Genomic DNA, 19,870 nt, shown 5'->3' with positions numbered 1-19,870 from the left:
TCACCGCACGCTGATCCGGAAAGACGCCGCTCGACGCGACGCCTGCGGTGCGACAGGAACTTCGACGCACGGCCTTGCCTGAACAACACCGCCCGACTCCAGAAAGGAAATCAACGCGACGCCTGCCGTGAGGGAGAAGATTCCACACACAGCCCACAGGAACGACGCGCAGCCGGAAAACAAGCCTAGGATTCCATGCACAGACCCCGGGACATCTGGTAATCCCGCGAACCACAGAAAGAGACTGTCCGCACGCCGGAAAATGACACCCGACTTCCCGCGTGAAAAATAACGACGCAAATCCGTGTGTGCAGGGGAGAAATCCACGCCCACACCATTTTTCCACATATCTCTTCTTCTGCGGCCCTCTGCAGAGATTTTCCACTCCAAACCAGGTACTTTGTACTTGAAAGAGACTTTGTTTGCTTTTTAAAGACTTAAGACACTTTATATCACTTTTCAATGATATCTCTACAATTTCACATTGCATCTTTATTCGTTTTGACCTGCAATTATCCAGATAAATATTATATATTTTTCTAAACACTGTGTGGTGTATTTTTGTGGTGCTATATTGTATGATTTATTGCACAAATACTTTACACATTGCCTTCTAAGTTAAGCCTGACTGCTCGTGCCAAGCTACCAGAGGGTGGGCACAGGATAATTTGGATTGTGTGTGACTTACCCTGACTAGAGAGTGAGGGTTCTTGCTTGGACCGAGGGCAACCTGACTGCCAACCAAAAAACCCATTTCTAACACTGTTGCACAGAGGATCAGATTCAAACTCCTATGCATGTCCTTCAAACCTGAGAAGGGTCCACGTTTGAAATAGCTACATTGCTCACCTTCACCTTGCCAACAAGTTGGACCTTCACATCAAATGCGGCAAAAATGTTAATTCAATCCAACTTCAACTGAAGGTGAAAATCCTATTGAGGACGCACACTGAGAATTCTAGGCTCATGTTTGTGGATGTCAAGCCAGTGAGTCCATACTGAAGACATCCGCTGATCTTGATGTTCTTCAAGAGAAATCTGAAAGCCCACTTCTTCAAAGAGACCCTTTCTCTTAGACGTCTAGGGACCTCCTCTTCCCCTAACTTGCCATTAGAGACTCTTTAAGTTATTTCCTCTCATCAGCATATACTGCAAGTTCTCTTAAGATCCACTAGAGCTTTCAGTCGCTGTGCATCAGCTGACACCACCTGAGAAGCCCATCTGACTATAAAAGATCTAGCACTACGGAGAGGTGACATGTTCCGAGCCAGAGCTTTACAAATTAATAAAATAACATTTAGATTCGGCCCTTTCCCAACAAGTCAAGAACTGGATACAATATACCAGAGATGACCTTGAACTGGACACTGAAATCCAGATGATGATATTGACAAGAAAGGAATCCATTGAATATGGCATAGAAAAGGCATCTTCCAGTGCCAAGTACAGTGGTGGCAGCTACACCAAGAGGTTTCTTTCGATTGAGTTGACAGCGACTCAGTCGTCAGGACATCCACCGTCCTCCACACTCTAAATGTGTTTGAAGAAGCAAGAGGTGAGCTGGGGCCAAAAAACACCAATGTTTGGCAGCCGTCCACTTAGCCCCCACCTCAAAATGAGGGAATCCACCCTGAAATAAATAGCAATATGATTGAGTCACACTAACTCAATTTATATTAATGTCTGAATACCTTTGGGAGGGGCAAGAACCAAGTCTAGAGCATGGCTTGTCCAATAGACTGAGACCACCAGCATCTAGTCAGTTCCCAGTAAATTAATATTATCAAGGAATTATGTGGCAAATGTAGCAGCAGTGTCTTCAGCCCAAATGGTTAGTCCCCAACAATAATCACTTGACTGGAGAAGCGATCAAGAGATTACATCATCTCAGCAGACCCTGGATCAGCATTCAAGCTATATTATCATCTTGGCAGAGGCATATTCATACCCACTGCTGTATCCAGGAGGTTTTTGCTGTATGAATAAAGAAATTGTAACCCATAGGTGATGTCCTGAAGTTCATCCTTTGGGCAATGCATCAATCAGCAACAGGCATATGGATATCAAATGTTTATTTTTAGGGCAATGTCTTCTCATATATCATTAGAGGAGAGGTCGTTCTTACAAACGTGACACAGCATTATTAGGTAAGGACTGTCTTGTAATCATCTACTCACTACTGCAACAATGTTGATCACTGTGTTTCTCCAGAATTGGGTCTCAATCTGAAACAGTGGTTTAGTCATGGAGCAAACTGATGACAAAAGCTTAGTAAACGCACAGAGGGTGTATTTCATCCTTCTGTCATTCAAGCACGACAGCTCAATCTGTTTATTAGCCCGCATCCTTGCGATGTAGCACAGTTACTTACCTCCTCCGATGCGGAGTTCACGAAAGCAAGCAGTTCTATTCTTTGGATTTCCTTTTCCTCACAAGACAGCATTTTTCCCCGGCATAAGGCCTGGTCCTTTGCTACGGATAGGCCCAGTGGTCTGCCTGTATGTGTGCTTTTGGCGTGCCTGAGGCGTGGACGCACTTGCTGTCAACATTACACAGCCAGTAGAAAGACAGACCGGCTTATGGAAAGCAACACAAGCAGGAGAGGTTGGCGGAATGCAAAACACAAAGCAACTGAGAACTGAAATAAGTAACTGGTGTAACACATGAAACCACATGGAACTTTAAAGACGTTTTAAACTTAAGAAAAATAGGAACAGGTTAAAAAGCAAAATGCAACAGAAAACTCAAATGGAACCCTCGACAACAAGGAAGTTAGCAATAGTCTGAAAAATGAAAGACATTTTCTTATTCTTCAAAGTACGGTAAATAAAATTAAAGCGTGGAGCAGCAGGTGAGAGATCAGTACATCCATGATCGTTTCTTTAATTCCAGAAAATGCCCAAATTGAGCCTGTTTTATGTTTTTTTTCTCCTGAGAAGGGGTGACATACTTTTGAAAACTCAAAAGGAAAAAGACAATTAGAAACTCCCAATCACCGAGAGTCATTTGGAACATGACTAATTGTCTTCTTCCCTGTTCGTTTTAGCCCAGGACCTTTATTTTCTTTTTCTAAATGTGCTTTTCGTTGTCCTAAATGTGTGCTGGGTACTGAAGCACCTATGTCATCGCCTAATAGCAATGTTAAAATTGCCCCCACTTCAAAATACTTTTTCTCGTATTGTCTTAGCAATAGTTATTACTTGACGAAATGCTGCTCATTTGATCAACATCGAGTGGATGAAATGCTGAGCTATGCCTCGGAGGCTGAAACTAGTGATTTATAAGTTCCACACAGATATCTGCTGCCGGTGCCCACCTCATTTGGCAGTGTTACTGCCATTCGACACCCTCTGGAGTCATCCGAAGATCACGAGGGTAGAAAGCATGAAAGTGCCCAGCAGCTCAAAATACATATTCACCCTCGGAAATATAACTCCATTTGCTAACAGAAGGCTACGCCTAGGTAGTACTTCGGTCTCACTGCCTCCTCGCTTTTTGACGAATGTTTTGCATTTGCTGCTTTAATCAATCAATCTCGAGATGACCTTTCTGCAAGTTTGAAAGGCAAGACTGTCATTTCTGGCCCACTGCTGCGGTATGCACGCCAGTAATGAAGCTGTCATCTGATTATGTGAAAGCGAACCTGTGACTGGCAGGCATGTTGGTACAGTGATTCGAAGAGGCAGGAATTGCGGTCGTGATGCCGTCCTAAGCGAGATCCGAGGACTTGCGTTTTTCCTTCACGCCATGTTGGATCCCATACCCTTGTGAGAAAGAAGAAATACTCCAGTCTTCAACCGGAGGCCCTAGGCACCTCTCGCTACCCTCCCAATGTAGTATTACCCTTCTACAAGCTTTGCCGACTGTACTGCCATACACCTGTTTCTAGGCGCATGAGGCCAGGCATCTAGCTTTATAAGTACAATGTCATATACTCCAGAAATATGTGCAGGGGGCTCCAAGGGAAGACACATTACCCCTATTCAGATAACTCTACAGCCTAGTGTACCTTCCTGTTATCTATGTCTCTTAAAGTGGGGTGTCCCCGTTAGAAGTGATAGTTCTCCACATCTGGCTGAGATCAGGCTGCTATCCGAAAGGCCACTTGGGCCACACACTATGACCACTGGTCCACTGGGACTCTGCGTGGGGTGCTGCCTCCTTACATGCTTCAAAGGCCCGTGGTAGCGAGATCAGGGCTTTAAATTTGGTGATGTTATGATTAGTTAGCCTAAGTACATTGCTAAATGTATTCTAAAGACACACATAGGACAAAAATACTCAATAGTCTTTCTCTAGTTAACAGAGCTTCTTGCCATAGTATAATAATTGTAATTGTAAATTGAATTTATATAACGCTTACGGTCCCTGAGATTAAAGCACTTTCCAGCGAGTAGCACAGTACTCCAGAACACAATATTAAATAGTTAGTACATTAGTGTGCTCTTGAGTTCTTGTGTTTAGTGGTGTTTTCAGTAGAGATAGAATGATGGGGATTTATTATAAAGGGGCAAGCACAACTGTTATTGGAAGTAGTGGACATATGTGCCCGTTACTTGGTTGAATTGGCTAAAAAGGGGTGGAAATTTGAGAAGGGTGTTTGGGAGGTCAAAGTAGTTAGCAGGATTTAGGATGAGTCTGGGAGAGCGGGCACGGGACAAAGGTTGAAGTGAGTAGATTTATTTTAGCAAAACTGAAATTAACTTATACACACATATATACACATGATACTTAGCAAAATTTAGTGGGTGGCGTATTCCCCCCTCTCTCTTATTTATATATATATATATACCCATACACACACCCATATGTACATGGGAACAGCAATATTTACATGGGCTGATGCATTCATGTTGTGTTGTAATGTACAAGCACAGTTACACTTTTGATAGCTCTACTTGGTTCCTCTATTTCACAATCTGGAAAAAAAATGCCTTGGGGGCACAGTGCATTCTTTCCATGGCACGTGATGCCTGCCTTCCTCCCGCTTTGATCCGAGACATCATTTAAAGGCAGGTTCTCTAATAATGCGGAGTATTTTCCGAGTGAAGATGTGGAGGAATAGGACAACATACGTTGCATTTCAAGGGTGTGTTCTTTTGCTTGTGTTGGTTTTGAACAGCCATGGATATCTGCATTCATATCCCAGAAGCGCATCCTTCAGCCTTTGAAGTGACAGTGTATGAGCTACACCATGTGTTGTCACAATGCAAGGTGCCTTCGCTTCTGGGTCTGAGGCCAACACTCCAGTCCGCAGGCAGTCATGCGAGCTAGAACAGCCAGCCCCATCCCAGCCGCTCAAAGAAGCGTTATAATTATTAATGGATGGCATGCGCTGCACCGTAGTGGCGCTCTAGGGCTATTAGCAGCGTAAATATGGCTGCGGTGTGTCCGGGAATGCTAATCAAAGAGGCTTGTCGAAATCAGTCAACGGAAATTGACACTTGGGCAGCCTTAAGTACCCGTCAGTAAGCGAGGAGCTTCTCGCCAAGGTTAGGCAGTTCTTGGCTTCCGGATACTGTCACCTTGGTTTCATGGAAGCAGATTGTGACCATATCGGTTTCTCTGTCAACATCTTGCATTTAGGAACATTGCAAGGGTTATTAGTGCACCATGCAGAATAGTGTTTGCCTGTTGAAGCAACCTCTGGCACTGAAAGCAATTTTGTAGACTTTTGTGGTAATTTGGTACCACCACTAGATGACTCCTTATGACTGCGGTCTTCCCTTTCCTTAGGTAAGCATCCAACCCGCTTGCACTACTTGAGCCCCATTCAGAAACCAGAGTGCAACTTGCAGGTCGCTCTTTGAATCCTCATAACAGCATAGTTCAAGGAAATTTACGCACGTACCATTCAGTCTTATTACTTAAGAAAAGTGCACCTCGGTTTTTGGTGCACGCCATTTAGTACATGTGATCTAGAAGCTGAGTTGTTAGTTGTGGAACTATGACACTTGAGTTATAAGAACATCCCCAGAACTGTGTGGTTCTGGGAACATCAAATTAGTTTCCTTAGATCTGTGACCGCTTGTCCACTTGTAGAGCACCAGTATGAAGCATTATAAAAAAAGAAGCTGGACGAATTTCAATGGGTAATTAATGTCTTTGTTAGGCCTGACCTGAAAGCTTCTCTGAAAAACAATCCTGCAAATTCAGATTTTTTTTTTAGTTTGCCAGCGAAGTGAAACAGAAAAATCTGGCGCTAGAACAGGGTCTCTAACCTTTTCAATTAAGAAGATTTACTTATGTTCAAATAAAATCGACCCGAGCTACTAATATTATCATTGTTGTAATAGTGACATCATGCGAAAGCTATTAATTTAGTAGGCGGAGTGACACACTGAAGAGCTACTTACAGGTGGAGACCTACCAATAGCTCACAAGCTGAAGGAGTCTGCGCTAGATGCATTCACTTGATTTTAGAGTTGAACAGAGAAAAACGGCTATGATCGGGTCCCCCATCCCTGTATGACCCTCAAATGTGTTCACTGCCCTGAGACATTCTGATTGGCTCAAAATGGTCCTAAACCTTTGGCCTTTTCAACCATGCCGAAAAGAGCCCTCTGGTATGACCATGGTATGACCATGCCTGCTCACAGACAGTGTTGCGCTTGCACAAAGTGCCTGCGCATCGGTCATTTATTTTGTTGTGGTCTATGGACTGGTGCAAAATTACCACAGACAGTTTGTCCCATTTTTTACCCCTGGTAAGCAGATGGAATATCTGGATTTGGGCTATCATTCTCAGCTGCGTACCACTTACTTTGTGTGTTTTTTGCTGGTGACTCGCAGCCCTGTTTTGTCGCTCTACTAGTTCAGCAGTAACACTGAACTGGTGAGTCACCCAGCGATATACCATTACTTATATGTTATACTAAGGTAGGCATAACTTCCAAATCAATGGAGAAAAAAAAACTTAAGAACACAAACACATATTTTACATCAATTTGTTGTTTGCTTTTAAGGATTATGCTTTTAAAAATAAAATAAATATTGACAGCTCCGACTGGTGAAAGAAAAGACCAAGTAAACTAGTCTAAAATCTCTCTCTGGTTATGGCTGAGAATAGCTGCCCAACATCCCAGCCTTTATGTTCTGCCCTTCGTTTCTCTGGATGTAGCATTTCCCTGGTGATTATGTTTCATGTGTATTTCTAAGAAGGAGGTTTGGTCTAGTGGCCAAGGGGTTGACAATGGAACTAGAAAACATTGGTACTTGTCTTCCCCGGTTGACTAAACTGTGCAGTCTTGGGCAGACCACTCCACATGCCCTTGTACCTCACCGCCCTAAATTGGAATGTATAGAAGAAACATTTCCTCATGGATACTCTTAACTGCAGAATATTCACCAGGTGCCAGACTGAATTCAAAAATATTCTAGAGTAATCCAATGCGCCACTATCTGGTGCTGTGTGGCTCTGCATTGATGTCCTTCTGCTCCAGGCGTGACCGAGCTTAGTTGTAAATAAGCACCAAACTATTCAGGACAGGAAGAACACTGCCACATATGGCATCCGGGCTGACGTGGACACTACAGTTTGCTTGGGGCGTGTGGTGGATACTAGAATGGTGCTCAGCTGCCACATGTGGATGTGATCATATGGATTTTCTGGGGTTGTGCAGGCGTCCCTAGTGGATATGCCCTTTGATGAGTCCTACCATTTAGGCAAAACGGCTGATTCCACCGTTGAGCTCTCTAAGAAAATCTGAGCCACTGCATGTTACTTGGGCCTCTTATCTCCTGCCCAGCAATTTCTGCAGTAGTTTCAACTCTTTCAGGGATACTCCAGCAGGATAGTTTATAGGCACTGCCAAGCACTGCCACCCGCTCAGCAGCTCTTTCATGACTGTGGGAGGATCAAGCAACCTCATGCAGATCACCAGGGACAGTGCTCAGCTCAGTCCTCTGCACCATCACCCTACAAGTTGCTTTAGCTTTCCCTTATTGGCAAACAGCCATCTTGTGGGAGGCAGATCAGACAATTTCTTCCAGGGTGGTGGACCATCACATCTGGCAGATGGTTCCTCCAGATCATCTAACAGTGCTATGCCCTACCATTCTGTTCCATTCTTCCTCTACTTCCTCCTACACCAGAGCAGCTTTAGGAAGAGCACTTTTCCATCTTGCTGCTAGGGGTGCAGACTCTATTGGCCAAAGGGGCCATCAATAGGGTGCCAGCCTTAGAAGTAGGGACAGGCTGCTACTCCCACTACTACCTCATTCCGAAGACGTTCTGTCTTCCTGCATCCAAGCGACTGGGTTGTTGCCTTGGACCTGCAGGTTGTGTATTTTCAGGTGCCTGTCCTGCAGTCCCACAAAGGCTATCTGCTGTTCAAGATAGGCCTGGAGCATTTACAGTTTTCACTTCTTTCTTAACAGCGTCTCTTGGCTGTGCGATAGCAATGGTCACCGCTTTAAAAGTGGGGTTACTAGTTATCTCGATTACTGGCTATGAAGGTGGGCTCACCACAGTCATTCATTAATCACCTACAGACAATGGCAACCCTTCTGTCATCTCCAGGGTTCTCGATCAATGAGCCAAAGTCGCACCTGATTCCTTTACAGAGGCTCCCCTTTTTTGAGACATTTCTGGATGTAGTGCTCCTCACTGCCTTTCCTCCCTGCAACAACAAGTGTAGGACATTGGGGATATGATTCAGATGTTTCAGCCTTGGTCCTGGAGCTCGTGCTATTGGCTTTGAGATTTCTTGGTCTGCTGGCCTCATGCATTCTGCTTGTCTGAAGTCTCCCGGGGCCGATCTTGGCGATGGGGCCACGCAGACCTGCAACCAGCTCTGGCTGCGCATGGCCACAGACCGTGCATGGCGGTGGTTGAATTCACATATAGTATTGAAAATTACTTCACTTTAAAAAATATATAGATTTACAGGAGAAAACACAGGTTACAGGGACGTTATAGTTAGGAGATAGAATTTAAAAAGTATAGAAATTCACTTAAAAAAACCAAGGGTTACAGGGGCGTTAAAGTTAGGCTCACATTTTAAATGTTCAAAACCATAGACATTCACCTGTTATAGTTAGAGTTATCTCAGGTAACTCTAACTCGTTCCCTAAGGTAACTTTAAGTCGTGCCCTCACCAAGCACTGCTAATTATCTCACAAATTACGGCACTCATGACATCTTTGATAAAAATATTGATAATATCGATGAGATAACTGTAACAATAACAGGTTAATTTGTATGGTTTTGTACATTTAAAATGTGAGCCTAACTAATATATATATATATATATATATATATATATATATATATATATATATATATATATATATATATATATATATATATATATATATATATATATATTCCTCCTCGTGGGCCTCTGACGCATCGGCACAGCATCACCCGTACCAGGTAGGTAGTACAGCAAAATAATTCAGTTTATTGCGTGAACACCAATCTTCAAAAAGTGCAAAACTACAATTAAAAAATGATTATCATGGCCGATGCGTTTCGGCTACACGTCTTCAACTGGGCCTGATATATATTTCACTGAAAAAAACAAAGGTTAAAGTAACGTAATATTTAGGTGAATTTGTCAGTGACAACATTAATGTTTTAAGCTTAAAAAAAGAAAAACAGAAATTCACCCGTTATAGTTAGCAGAGGTAGCTAAAATTTGCCCCCACCATCCACTTCTTATGACCTCACATATGACATCCCTCCTAACATGTTCTATGACATCATTTATGACATCACTTTATAGTTTACATAGTGGTGGGTAACTACCATATTACTTTCCTACCTACCTTTGTACAGCCTGTGTCCAGCTAATTGGTATAAGGGTTTACAAAAACGCATGTGCTCCTAATGCACTGTAGAACTACAAAGCTGTGCACTGTAGGTGTGTAGAGGTACTGAAACATTATAAATCTTTGTATTGAAGAGTACCACCGTGTGCAGTTGACAGATGACTTGTGTTCAATATGTTTCACACACGCTTTTCTGGTACTGCAAAAAAAGTTCCAAGCAGAGCAAAGATTCTACGTACTACCTACTAAGTACTGTAAGCAGCCTCGAGCTATTAGACAGAATCTTCTCAGCATGACAATTTATACTTAACATAGTACTTAGAAGACTGTGTGCACCAGGTACTAACCTATGCACATGTGCTTGTAATGTTTTCACGACAGTATGATGGCTGCAGGTAGTATGATCTTTAGCATCTTCAGACCTTGATTATTTTAAGTGAATGGTCGCTCTTTGGACGAGTTTTGCATAGAGTGTACACTGTGCTTAGTAGATACATTTTAAAACTCTGTGGTGTATTTCACATAAGAGTTTCACTGCGAACCGTGTGGTACAGAGTAAACTCTCTCCATAGAGTAAACACTTGTAACAGTACCCACTTTTCTACTCCTACTCACTTCATTTCTCAGTGTAGGTTCAGTGACTGTCAGGGACTTGATAAAGAGATAAGAGTGCTAGTAGAATGGCATTAGTTATGTAACGGATTGAGGTTCTGGAGGAACTTAAGAGTAGTGGCCAACTCCCCAAAGGCAGCCACCCCACACAGTACACAGCCTTCGGCCGTGCACGGTGGGGTGTTGGCCACAGGGCCTGCGTGAACCCCCTTCCCAAGCCTCATTAGCCACTAGAGACCCCATCACCCAGGCCATTGGTGTTTTTTTTTTATTAAAGAAGAGGGGGCATATAGCCCCCTCCTTGAGCCTTGTTAGGTCCTGGGGACACCATCCCCCAGGCCCACTCCTTTAAATTAAGGGAGGGGGGTGCACATGGCCCCCCTTCCCAGGTCAATGTCGGCCCCGGGGACCCCATCCCTCGGGGCCTGGTGTGAGTTTCAAGACGAGGGGGCACATGGCCCCCACTCCCTGGGCTGATTTCAGACCCAGGGGCCCCCTTCCTGTGTGCTTTTTACAGAGGGGGGCAAGCGGACCCCCTCCTTGGGCCAAGTTTGGCCCTGGGGACCCCATCCCCCTGGGCCTGGCATGCGTTTCAGGAGTAGAGGGGGATGCACTCCCCAGCCTCCCCCCCCCCCCCCCTTCGGCCCGATTTCAGCCCTGGGGACCTATCACCAGGGGCCCTGATAGTTAAAGTTGGATGCCCTGGTGCTCACCCAGGGTAGCTACCATATTCTTGTTGGGAGCTGCAGGAGGGCCCCAGCAGTCCCAGCCAGCTCCCTACATACAGCGGGAGCTGGCACTGCTCCCATCTGCAGGGAGTAGCCACTAATGCTGCTCCAGGCAGGAGCAATATTTGTATCTGTTTTCCTCCCCATTTCAATGCAAGCGGGGAATAAATCAAAAGTTTGCTCCCAGTGCACGGAAGCATTTTCAAAGCTCCCACCCACTGGGAACAGAATTGGGTTTGCTCCCGCTTGGGAGTTCTGCCAAGTGAGCGCAAACACAGGTTCACTGCCCCCGCTGCTGTGGGCAGGGTAGCTACTATGCCCCAGGAGTGGGCTCCCGGGACCTAACTACCGAACCGGCACCAGATGATGGGGATCCTGGGGCCATTAAAGGTTCAGGGAGTGGGACCATGCAGCCATCCTGCTTTCAGGTCATCGGCACTGGAGGTGGACTTCCCTGGGTCTTTAATGGGTCAGGGAGGGGGCCACAGGGCCCCCTCCTTATTTTGTAGAATTTCTGCTCTGGGGTGGACTCCCTGGGGCCTTTGGAGGCTCAGGGAGGGAGGCCACGCTTCCCACTCCCCATTTTCTCAAATTGTGGCCCCAGGGGTGGACTCCCCAGGAACTTTGGAGGCTCAAGGGCCGCACAACCCCAACCCCATATAAACTCATTTCAACACTGGGGGTGGCCTCCTTGGGGCCTTTGTAGGCCTGAGGATTGAGGCCCTCACCCCCCCACCCCATTTTCTCTCTTTGGAGGCTCGGGGTCAAAACTGCTGGCTCTAACAATCAATAGCTGTAGTTCTTCTGTAGCATTTTGCTGGAAAATGTCTGACTTAATCTATTGTAATGATATAAATGCATTATAATATAACATCTAAAAAGGAGAGCATGTAGACAGAATATTTAATTTTGTAATTATTTTATATTTACATACACTCACGCTGTTTGAGGACTCCTTTATGATAAGAAATAACCACCCGCTCTTACTCAAAAGGTACATAATGAAGATGTTGCAAAGAAATCGCTTGGTTTGTAATGAAAGTGTCTTGTGTACTTCCAGTAATATGGGTTTTCATATTTTTGAGTCACCATATATTTAGTTATGTTTTTACCCAGTTGATATTTTCAGTTAAAATAATCATAAAGGCTATTCATGGGCAAAGCACAGATGGAAGAAGATTTTCAAAAGTCAAGCTTTTTTAATGGCAAAACCCTTTGCAGAAACCCAGTAAGCGTTGTCACTCTACCTTAAACTAATTAGGCACAAAAGAATTGTGCCAAAAGTAACAGAGTACTACAATTTGCAAAGCATCTGCTACAACTAACAAGCAACTTACCTTTGATAACCCTTTTCTGGTGGAACTCTAACTGCATATTTAGAATATTCCCTGGATGCAAGACTGGAGCCAGAAATTTGTAAACAGTGCTCCCATATGCCACTAGGTGGTGTCATGAGGCTCTGCACTGACTTTGTTCTGCTGCAGAAGTGGCAGAGCAGAGCTGTATATAAGGGTCACCCCTGCATGGCAAAGTCAGTGTCTTGCTGACTCTTTTTCCACCCTCAGATGCAGAGCACAACAGAATTGGAGGTACCCGTATGCAGATCTCTAAATTGGGACATTTTTAGATGTTAAAAAGAGGCTACTCCACAGAATGGAATTGTGGGAGGGCAATGAAGAATCTGTGATTACATGGAGTACCCACCAGAAAGAGCATCGCCAAAGGTAGTTAACTTCTTCTTCTAATGGATACATCTACCTGCAGATTCCTCACCTTTAAAGGAGATACCAAAGCTTTACCCATCAAATGCGAGGACCAAATTAAGGTCCCACTGTGGCATCACAAAGGGTTTGGGTGAGAACATGTGTCAAACCATTAATAAAAGGCATCACAACAGGTGATAAGGGTGGTTGGTTCTGTAAATGAGAAAAGGCTATCAAAAAACTTTTTACAATGCCCATGCAAGGTCTTGCTGAACTTGTGACAAAATAAACACTAACACATCTGACTGTTTGGCTTTCAAGGGGTCTGTGTAGCGGACTCCACTATAAATGTGACCCAGCGCTGGGACTAGATGGACTTTGTAAAAGGAAGTCTGGATGCAAGAATGACATCCACAACCTCCAGTGGTCGATTAAATGCAGTCAACTGCTGCCGCTCAAACAAAATGCATGGAGATGTAGATTGTACAGGTTCGGGTGTGGAACACTGCACTGCTGGTGTAAAAGAAGATCTTCCCGAAGCAATAGCCTGATGGGAAGACAATTGCACATGCCTAGAAGTTCTGGGTACTGCACTCTCCTAAAAGGCACTAGGATAACTCGTGTCCAGTTGTTCCTGACCTTCTTCAGAACTCGGGGCAGGAGAGACGGTGTGCAGGCCCTTCGCCCACCCACTTGGGAATGTGGATGGGCCAAGCCCCTGCCACAGGGAAGGGCAAAAAACATATAGCTTGCCCTTTTGAACCCACTCTGGTCCCCCATCAGTTTTTCATTTTATACATTTTTAGGCTGACTCTGCTTTGGGAACCATGCCGGCACAAGTTTCCTACCACCCAGCGTTCCCCACTGTCTCCTGATAAAAATGATACCTCGCTTGTGTGGGTGACCAAAGCAGAGTCAGTGGCCCTCTGACCTTTCATTTTATACGTTTTTAGGCTTGGGGCATTTCCTGTCACAAGAACTAGGCCACCCCACACAAGCGAGGTACCATTTGTATACCCTTTTTATCGGGAGACTTGGGGAAATGCTGGTTGGAAGGAAGTTTGTGGCTCCCCTCAAATTGCAGAAGTTAGCATCACTGAAATGTGAGGAAAATTAGTTTTTTTAGTCAAAATTTGAGGTTTGCAAAGGATTCTGGGTGACAGAACCTGATGAAAGTTCCACAAGTCACCCCATCCTGGATTCCCCTAGGTGTCTAGTTTTCAGAAATGTACAGGTTTGCTAGATTTCCCTGGGTGCTGGCTGAGCTAGAGCCCAAAATCCACTGCTAGGCGCTTTGCAAAAAACACTAATCATTTTTCAGTGGAAAAACATGATGTGTCTACATTGGGTTTTGGAACCATTCCTGTCGCGGGCTCTAGGCCTACCCACAAAAGTGAGGTACCATTTTATCAGTAGATTTCGGGGAACACAGAAAAAGTAGAACAAGTGTTATTACCAGTTTTCTTTCTCTGCATTTGCACCTTCCAAATGTAAGACAGGATTTGTGAAAGCGGTAATTTTGAGAAATGCCCTGTAATTCACATGCTAGTATGGAAACCCCCAAATTCAGAGATGTGTGAATAACCACTGCATCTAAACTCAATATCTTGTGCCCATTTTTGGAAATACATAGGTTTCCTTGATACTTATTTTTGACTCTTTATATTTTACCACATTAATTGCTGTATACCTGGTACACAATGAAAACCCATTGCAAGGTGCAGCTCATTTATTGGCTCTGGGTCGCTTGGGTTCTTGGGGAACCTACAAGCTCTATATATCTCCGCAACCAGAAGGGTCCACCGAACGCAACGGTATATTGTTTTCGAACATCTGCCATAGTTGGAAAAAGTTACAGATGAAAATATAGACAGAAATGGGTTTTTTTTAAACTCAGTTTCATATTTTATATTGGAAATGTTACGTTCTATAAGACAATCTTGAAGGATCTACACAAATGACCCTTTGCTGAATTCAAGCTTTTGTCTACTTTTCAGAAATGTATAGCTTTCAGGGATCCACCATTGGTTTCACATCCAATTCCGTCACTAATCGGAAGGAAGTTGAAAGCACAAAAAATAGGAAAAATGGGGAATGTCCCGGTAAAATGCCAAAGCTGTGTTGAAATATTTGGTTTTCAGATTAAGGTGTGCCTGTTCCTGAAAGCTGGGATGATGGTGATTTTAGCATGCAAACCCTTCGTTGATGCCATTTGCAAGGAAAAAAACAGATGCTTTCTTCTGCAGCACTTTTTCCCATTTTTCTCAAAAAACCCAAATTTTAGCTGCATCCTGGCTAATTTCTCAGTCCCCACCAAGGGAATCCACAAACCCTGGGTTGGTACCTTTAGAATCCCTAGGGTGTTGGGAAAAAAAGGACTCCCATTTGGCGTGGATAGTTTATGTAGACAAAAGGTTATGGGGGCCTAAGCACAAACTATCCCAAATAACCTAAAAAAGGCTTAGCAGCAAAGGGGTTAAATAGCTGGGCCTTCAGATAGCAGGCCAGGAGATGGCAATCTGCTCTGCGAATATCTTTCCTGTTGGACCCTCTACAAAGGGAAATACTCCACCAGTCTTCTCTTCCATTTTCACTGATTGGGAGGGAAAGCTTGTTTGAGACAATAGCCCTAACTAAAGTGCTGAATGTTTTACAGAAATACACTTTCCGTCTTCCTTCTTCTTTCCTTAAAAGATCGTCACAGCCTCGATGAGAACCTTCCGATGCGGAATGGACTCTGGGGGTGGGAATAGGAACATTGTACAAATCCACTTACAATGACAAGCTATGTATGTCTAAATCTACAACTTGTTATCGAGTTGGCCATCAGAATGTGATTGACTGGCTATATGACCCCTCATCGGCCCCAGCATACAACATTGAATTATAGGTAATGGGTGACATCTTCCCGATCTTTGGCGGTAGGCCCTTTCATGCAATCCCCCAGCAATGAAAGTGGCCCTCGGAATATGGCCAGCCTTTTTCTCTCAGATTAGACTGGTTAAACAAAGTCACAGGGAAACACCTTCGAGGTAGATAGATAGCTAGATAGATTGATAGATAGTCACCCTCTTTCATTTTTTGGATCACCCACCCCTAGGAGGAGTCTCTAGTTGACATCCCAGTATCATACAAAGGGAGATAAAACTCCAAGTTGTCTATGGTAGCCTTTGATCCCAAAAACAATCCATTGTGAAACTATTGTATCATGGTGTGAGGTATATAAATACTTTGACTGCAGCCATTTGGAACTGGGACAGTGGAGCCTTTATCTAACCTTAATATTACTATATTTAACTTTGACTTGCGTTTTGAAAACCACCTCTCGGGTGTATAACATGCTGAGAGTTTCAGTGTACATACTCAGGAGCACGGTCGGTCATTCTTTGCTGCCTGTGAATTTGAGCTACCGTCTCGGCAGGCGCCTTCACAGACTTCAGTGTTAAAACTTTCAGCACGCTGGACAGCTCCTGAGCATTCATGATGCTGAACTTTCACAAAAGAGCATTGGCCTAGGGGAGTGATCTAAAAACCCCAAATGCAGAAGGATATATCTGGGTTAGTTCGGATCCAGGCATGAGTCTTTCACACTGCTTTATGGTTTTTAATGTGTTGTAGTTTTAAGACATTTATTAAAGTGTTTTTCAGTTAATAAATGTTCATATTCATTTTCTCTGTTATCATTGTTTTTTATTCTATCTGGCTCAGCTATTATGCCACCTTCCATGTGCTCGATCTTGCCTACGCAGCAGAGGTAGAGTTGGTGAGGTGCGAAGGAAGGCAGTTTCCTAGTACAGAGGGGGACAGTGTTGAACAGACAGTCCCAATTGTCATCTCATATCCATCCAAATAACCACTTAGTCACTCTCCAGTCTGGCTTCAGGCAAGGTGATGTACAATTCTGCAGATCGTTGATGACTCACCCCACTTCCTTCACACTGAAAACTCATGTCTTCTTGTTCTGCTCGACCACTCAGTTACCTTTGGTATAGTCAACCACAATGCTTTTATCGGCATCCTTAGGACTCAAATGAGTATCAGAGCGGTAGTTCTTAACTGGTTTAGCTCCTCTCCGAACTGTTCACAAGTAGTGAAAATCGGGAGCTCTTTCCCTTATTCTGGCCAGCCTGCAATAGGAGATCCTCAAAGCTCGAACCTTCCACCAACCCTATTTATCCTCTATTTTGAGACACTTTGTGAGACCCTTTTAAAGTCTGGAATCCTCTTTCACTCTTATGCTAACAACGCCTAACTGAAAGTTTCATCACCACACAATTCCACTCTACTCTCCAACACCTTGGGAAGAATGTCAACTCAGTACCTTAATCTTAACCCTGCGAACACAAAATCAATTTTCATATCCCCAAAGAAATCCATCCTCTCTGTACAAAAATGGATTGAATCCATCGGTACCCTGGAGTACCAACCCACCATTGTTCAGAAGGCCAAGTGGCTTGGCTTCATTCTCGGCAGTCGGCTCAACCACCAGGGTCAAATTGCAGACATGGTCACGAGTGCCCAGTTCCAACTAAGGCTTCTCTGGGGGATCAGGGAGCTCATTCTGGAACACGACTTGAAATCAGTTGTTCGGGCATTGATTCTCCCCAAACTAGACTACAAAATCTCACTCCTCATGCATTCCCAGAGCACACTTAGCTCCGCTCAGAGCAGTCCTACATGGTGCAGCCCGCTTTGTTACAAGACAGAAGAAAGTTGCCCACATGACACCTATTGTGCTATCCCTTCAAAGGCTCCCTTTGGAGGCAAGAGCTAAATTTAAAAATGCCTCTGCCATACACAAGGCTTTGAACTCCTCTTCACCCATCTGCCTAACTTGAGCTGGAAAATCAAAAATCTCAGATGCAAAATGGAGTCCTAGAAACGCACAGTCACTCCTCCTGGAGCCTCCCATTTAAACGGGAATGATGCATGAACCAGTCATTCTCGGGAAGTGCCACAAGAATCTGGAGCTAGCTTCCTCCGAACCTCAGTACAACCCCCCTGCTACTTTTAAAAAGGAACTTAAGACTCTCTTCATTGAAATAAATATAGGCTAAATCTATCTGTGATCTCTTGCATAAAGTTTTCATCTTTTCCTCTGCTATATCTCAAATATATCCTTGCAGTGGTTGGTAACTGTACTCTTTTAAAGTGCTCTGATGCCCCTGTTCATGTCTGAGCTATATAAAATCACAAAAAAATAAAAGGTATTGTGCATGCGTGCATAGGCAGAGACTCTCTGTCTGTTGCCTGAGTTCTGTCGCATCTTAATCCATCCCTTTTTCCATCACCCTCCCTCTCTGTGACATGACCGGCGGAAAAGAGGTACCATTTACCATCATGATTTAAAGGGCCAGTGGCGTAAAAAAAAGCCCGCACAACGCGTGGGGGCCTCAGCTTAGAACCCTGGCACGAGAGCTCCTAAGTGAGTTCAGGTGGGGCCCCCTCAATATACTTTGCAGGGGGAGCCCCTCTAGTTTCGTTATTCCACTGCACAAGGCATCTCGAAAATACGCCTCCTCTGTAGACAAGTGCTCCGTCTGACACAGCGCACGTGTAAACTTTGCATCTCTTCGCCGCTCAGCTCAGCGCCAATCCACTACAAACTTTGAAAGATCAATTTTTCTTCTTTTCCACGATAGGATTAGAACAAGAAGCCAGCGGTACATCACATTGATGTAATCGGCTGTCAGGTGTGTTAAAGCATGTCTGTGGTGGCTGCAGATAGGACCGTTCACATTTGCATGTGTAGAAGTTTGCATCAGTCAAAGCTTTGTTTACCGTGTGTACGGTGCCAGGCTTGTCTTCCTATATTGTTGCAGAGTGAGTGGTTCATGAATGCACAGGGACCCGTTTCAGGAGGAAAGACTGCACTTCGCTGTGTCACAGTGGACGGGTCCTGACTGTCATACTTTACAGGTGCTGGCTGGTCCTCGGCATCATACCTTGCAGGTTGCAGATCCTGCCATCCCTTACAGGAGGCGTATTGTGAATGTTGTACAGTAAAGGAGTCTGGTCCCGACAACTGACAAGATGCTGACTCCCATACCTTACAGGAGTCTGATCCTGACAACCAGACCTTTCCAGACTGCCAAACAAACTCCATCTGGCTGATTCGCACTGACGAACCTTACACGTGGCTAGTCCTGCTACACTTTACATGACACTGATCCCTGGAAACCATACCTTACAGCAGGCAGATCCTAACACCCATTACTTACAGGAGGCTGGTCCTGACTGTCATACCTTATAGGAAGCATATCCTGACTGCCGAGCCTTACTGGACGGTGGTCCATGCTATGGTACACGGCACGTGGCTAATCCTGACGTAACTTAAAGGTGACCAGTCCTGCCATACCTTACAGGAGGCAGGTCCTGACAGCCCTACCACATAGGTGGCTGACCTTCTCTGCCGGAGTCCTGACCTTGCTGGAAATACTGCTCTTTGGCCCATTACAGGTGGCAGCTCCTTACTACCATGCCTTTCATGAGGCGGAGCCATGTACGTCATGTAGAGGAAGATGATCTTGACTGTTGTAGCTGAGCGGTTGCCGCTCCTGCCATATCTACAGGAGGCAGCCCCTTGCCGACATACCTTATAGGATGTGATTCCTGACTGACCCTTCAAGGGAGGGAAGACGGCCCTCTGTCACTCGACAGATGGCAGCCCTGACTTCCTTGCACAGCTGGTCTTGACTGTTAACCTACCAGAGATTAGTCCTCGTTGCAATCCTCACAGAGTTCTAGTCCTAGGGCTGACTGATTATTTTTTTGGGGGTGGGGGTGGCCCTGTCTTTCATGTATAATCTTACTGGAGTTCAGTTCTGAATGGCATATGTTACTAGAGGCAGGTCTCAGCTTTTGTCCCTTTGCCGAGGTTGTGACAACTCAAGATACATAAATACGAGGGCCATCAGCTCCTTACATCTGCCATTCTTTTCCACCTGCTGCTTCCCTGTGACATTATAGGCATGTAGACCAGCTCCTCAGTAGCCTGTTCACCAAGTTGGCACTAATTCTGATGATTACGTATTCAGTATTTCTTGTATCAAT

At 44.6% G+C, this 19,870-nt stretch overlaps 1 protein-coding gene across 5 annotated transcripts in view; it reads left to right on the top strand.

The window, feature by feature from the left end:
- The window catches only part of ACACA (acetyl-CoA carboxylase alpha), an 895,081-nt gene that overhangs the window by 573,518 nt on the left and 301,693 nt on the right, over positions 1-19,870 (top strand). The gene's annotated exons all lie outside the window — the stretch shown is intronic.

Source organism: Pleurodeles waltl, chromosome 3_2, assembly GCF_031143425.1.
Source record: "Pleurodeles waltl isolate 20211129_DDA chromosome 3_2, aPleWal1.hap1.20221129, whole genome shotgun sequence".
NCBI classification, from domain to species: Eukaryota; Metazoa; Chordata; class Amphibia; order Caudata; family Salamandridae; genus Pleurodeles; species Pleurodeles waltl.
Note: the sequence above shows the minus strand (reverse complement) of the source record. Positions and strands in the feature narration are given on the sequence as shown.